The sequence below is a fragment of the Capsicum annuum genome, unplaced genomic scaffold (genome assembly GCF_002878395.1).
Source record: "Capsicum annuum cultivar UCD-10X-F1 unplaced genomic scaffold, UCD10Xv1.1 ctg3583, whole genome shotgun sequence".
NCBI classification, from domain to species: domain Eukaryota; kingdom Viridiplantae; phylum Streptophyta; class Magnoliopsida; order Solanales; family Solanaceae; genus Capsicum; species Capsicum annuum.
Genome location: NW_025842771.1, coordinates 18,592 through 23,376, shown reverse-complemented (window position 1 = coordinate 23,376; position 4,785 = coordinate 18,592). Strand labels below are relative to the sequence as shown.

The window sequence follows — 4,785 nt, the reverse complement described above, 5'->3', positions numbered from 1 at the left end:
TGGAGGATCCTGGTGAGACTATCGACATGATTAATCCAAACTTATGTAGACGATGTTAATTATGGGAAAGTCAACTGAGGTTTGATATTGATACTGCAAATAACAAAAATTTTCTACCTTTATGTTCCTGAATTACTGCTGCATGCAGCGGCGTTCTATTAGATGGACCTGCAGCATAAGTTGATTTCTTGAAGTACTCCAAGATATTAATCAAAGCATCATGAAAACCAGATTCAGCCGCCAGATACAGTGGCGTCTCCTGCGCATGGTTAGGCGGAAATTCCAATTCAGAATCTTCTTTCACCAAGAGCTAAACCACATCTAGATGTTGGCTCCGCACGGCCTTGTGCAGCGCTGTATCTCCACTAGCATCCGTCATCCTCGTGAGTTTCTCCTTAGTATTATGACCTTCTATACATGCAAGTATCACACGTACTACTTCAGTGTGCCCTTCGTTAGCTGCTATGTGAAGAGAGGTTTCATTTTTCTTGTTTTGACAGCATAACATTGCCGGAGTAATCTTAAGGACTTCTGCCGCGAAATGGGAGTGGCCATAGAGTGCTGCGACATGGAGTACCGTGTTGCCCTTCGGAGTGATTTGGTAGCCGTTTTCTTCATCCCTTTTCAGATGATCAGCAAGTAGAAAATTGGCATCTCCGATATTGCCTCTCATCGCAGCATTATACAAGGTCGGATCCATTCCTTTTGATTTGGTGTTTTATCCAAGATCTCCCAATGATAATCCTGTGAGTTCTTTGCTTTCTTTGGATGAAACATTATTATATATAGGAAAAACTCATTAGATTCTTAATGAATTTCCAAGAAGAAAGGGATCTGGTGCTTGCCTTGATCACAAGAAAGGAATTTTGATGTTTTCGTATTTTGCATTCATGTCAAAACAACCCACTCCGATCGCACATATAGCTTACTCTAAAGTAAGGCATCTTTAATAAATGAAATAAAAAAACCATGAACATATCTATCACTCAAGAACATTATACAAAAAGGTTGAAGAAAGAGTCTCTATGTAAGTTATGTAGGAAGTTTCAGATCATAAGGCCCATTCTTTCACCAAGCAACGGTACTTCTTACTAACACGCGATATTATCTTTACTAGCTTGCTTTCTCATTCATGGAATGTGGGATTCTTTAACCAAAGCAACAGTACCTCTTATTAACGCGCAATATTATCTATAGTAGGCAGTAGCTGGCTCTTGTAGCATCTTTATCAACTTCCAACGCCAAATTGCATGACTAACACATAAGGCAACTGCAACATACTCGGCTTTGCAAGTTAAAAAAGGAACCAAAAAAAAAAAACAAGAGAATATCATCATAGGTTGCTTCTTAAGCACCAAAGCGGATGTCATTTCTCCAAAAGAAAGGATTGCAGTGTAAAGCATCATAGCTATGCGTAGGGTCGGGGGAAGAGGACCAGACCACAGGGGTCTATGCGTAAGAAAGTGTGTATAATACTACATAAGAAAAAGTTTTTCTTCCGAAGAAGCTTGTGATTCTTTTGTCGAAATAAGGACAAATAGTTTGATTCGATTTTTTCAAAGAATCAACTAAGGGAATCTCATTTTTCGTATATTGAAAACAAGAACTATTCATATGTTAGTTAAACCAAAATTTGGATTGTACAAATTTGGATCCATTTTCTTTTCATTTTTTCCTTTTTTTTTGGATTTTGGGATTTATAAATATTTCAAATTATGATCTTGTGTGTCCTTTATTATATTATCATTGAAATATTTTGGATATGGGTAAAATTGTTGCCATGTGAGCAGGAGGTAACGGGTTCAAGCCTTGGAAACAACCTCTTGCAAAAATGTAAGGAATGTTGGCTTGGTGTTGTGTGTGTGAAAAAATCCTTGTTTTAAGAAATATTCTGGACACCACACAAACATTTGCCTTTGATAAAAAAGAAAAACTAAGTTATTTAATTTGTTCTTTGCTTTAATGGGAAGCAAGGAATTTGTTTAACGTTTTTCACACGGAGATCAACAACTGTTAAGAGTAAACTCTGTCTATCAATGCTAAAACAGATGAGAAGAAATCACCCTAGTGTTTTGCTTCTAGTGAAAATTGAAACCGAGACTTCATAGTGTACAACAAGACACCTTTAGATTCACCTAACTAGCCTCTTTGAATTAAGATTGTAATTGTTTCTTTCATCAAGAGAAACCAATCCTGCTCGCGATGTTTGTGGTGGTGGAACCACACGCAGAGCAGGAGGGGGGTAATTGTAACACCCCGTACTTTCGGGCTAGAATTTAGACCATCGTTCCTACACGTATAGACCCGAACCAGATTATTTATTGTTAATGTATGTGTGGTGATCACTCCTATAGTGTGGAAAAACCTTTGAAAATGAATTGAGGTCACAAGAATCCCCTAACTCTTAAGATGAGTTGAAAACAATTCCATCGATTAAGTTTTAGTGGACGCTTAAACTTGGGTCAACTTTCATCGACTATAAATCCTGCTATACAGTGAACTGGGTGGACTTCTATATATCAAATGAAAGGTATTTGAGTCTTTTTTCTAACGCAACTGATTTCATCCAAATCCAGCATCGGAGGAAAGAGTTCTGCCCAATTTACTTCAGCATATCAATCTGTCAAACCAAGGGACTGCTGCGACGTTTTTGATTTATTTAGGGGTATTTTCGTCATTTTGCTCACCCAAAATCCGTTTAAAACATGGAATTTGATACCCAAGAAGCCAAAAACTGCTTATTATTTACTCTTCCTTTCAAAATTAAAACCCTAACTCATCCCCCAAAGATCAAGAAGTCATTCCGAAGATCAAGAATTCCAAGAAATGGATCAAGATCCGAGTTCTACTCCTTAAGCTAAGTAATCTAAGGTACGTGGATTTTCCTAAACTACATGGTCTGGCTGAAAATACTTTGAATATGGTTTAAAGTTTAGAAATCATGAATTTACAAAGGGGTTTGGAATTTACATTTCAATTTTGCACTATGAATTGTTTAATGATATTATTGTTTTGGTCTTGAGGCCTTTTCCGCCAAATTGATTTGTACTTGTATATATGTATGTATGAAGTTGAGTTTTGAGATTTAATTGAGAGCGTTAAAATATAGAATCCCTCTCTTGCTATGATTTCCTATTGTTTTCATACGATATGGATTGTTTCAAATGCATTTTTGAGAAGCATGACACAAATGTCTTGAATATTGTTTATGACTTGATTATGATTTTGAATTAAAGAGAGAGGGTGATTCTTGCTAATATAAATGAAAAGTGTTGATTCAAAAAGATTGCATGATTTGTTATAAAATACTTGACCACCACATGTTTGTTGAAATGTTTAAAAGAGAGCCTTGCATATTTTACATATGATTGCAATATGAATTCTCTTGAACTGTTTGAACGATATGGTGGTCCAAATTTTATGTTTTGAATGAAAATACTATAACATTATATTTTATGGTTCAGAATTATGACTTGCAAGTCTTGGTATGACGATACCAAATCAGATAAGGCCATGATAAAACACAGAACAGAATGCAGATTTCAGATTTCGAATTCAGAAAGATGCATGTTTAGAATGGGTTAAAACTTGGCACTAAGAGAGTTAGGTGGTTACCCGAAGAAGGCACGAGTCATATGATTCATTGCCCGAAACAGTGTTTTGCCGATATGGGTATATTATTATACGCTGGACTAGTGCCCTATGGCGTATCATATTCAGATACTTCAACCCTTGCGGCAAACTTGGGTTGGGGGCTTGGCCGTCGAGTTAATGACGGATCCTATATTGCCGTGAGAAACTTTCAGATATGTAGGGTGTACCACTTAGCTCAGAAGTAATGCAAAGAATAAATTTCATTGACAAGATTGTTTTAAGATCTTTTGAAATGGCCCATGTATTTTAAACTATTTCATGCATAATGTTTTATGACTTGATCTCACCTATGTTATATATGTATAAATTCATTATTTTGGATTGCTCTGTGTACCAATACATATGTATTGATCCCCCTTCCATCTCAGGATCTGAGGCACAGTCTCGGGGTCCAGTTCAGAAATAGGTTTGAGTGTGTCAGAAGTTACAATTGGTGAGCCTTTTTTATTTCGGAAGGCTTGATTTTCAGATTTCATTGTTTCTTTCTTTATGGTCTTTTGGGGGCCTTGTCCCAGTTTTGTTTCAGACTTAAGATGGTCATTGTAATGTTACAGATTTCGCAGACGATTGTCACATGTTTAGAATATTCAGAATTTTCCTTTTAAATTGTTCAAGTTTATTAAAGTTGACCATGATTCCGTTGTAATATTTTCTTTCCACATTTTTCCTTATTGTAAATGAATGGTGTATATGATTGCAAGTTAGAAGGGCTCTTGGGCCTTCATGGTTTGGGATCCACGTCACGGCCAGGGCCCCGGTTCAGATCGTGACAGTAATTATCCTGGAGCTAGTCGAGATGAAAAATTAGTCGAAAACATTATGAAGGCAGCTCAAATGCATTTAGTTGTCGCAACTATCTATTAATGACACACTAATATTAATCATTATATAGAAAAAAAGAATAATATTAGAGTACTCTTCTTGATGAATCGCCAAAATGGAAAACTAAGTGCCATTTTTTGCCTTTGACCCAAAGATAGGCATTTGAGTTTTATGTTTTATAACTGAGTAAAGCATCTAGCACCCCCGAACTATGACCAAAATTTGTTACGAGACACTCCAACTTCACAGGGGTCATATTACCCCCTTGAACTTAATTTTAGCGTATTTTTGTCAAGCTTTTAACTGACG

At 36.4% G+C, this 4,785-nt stretch overlaps 1 long non-coding RNA gene across 1 annotated transcript; it reads left to right on the top strand.

The window, feature by feature from the left end:
• Positions 1–2,346: 2,346 nt before the first annotated feature.
• LOC124891459 lies at positions 2,347–4,313 on the top strand. Its single transcript, XR_007049708.1, has 2 exons — positions 2,347–2,871; positions 4,023–4,313. It is a non-coding gene; the product is annotated as an uncharacterized LOC124891459 (long non-coding RNA).
• Positions 4,314–4,785: the final 472 nt, after the last annotated feature.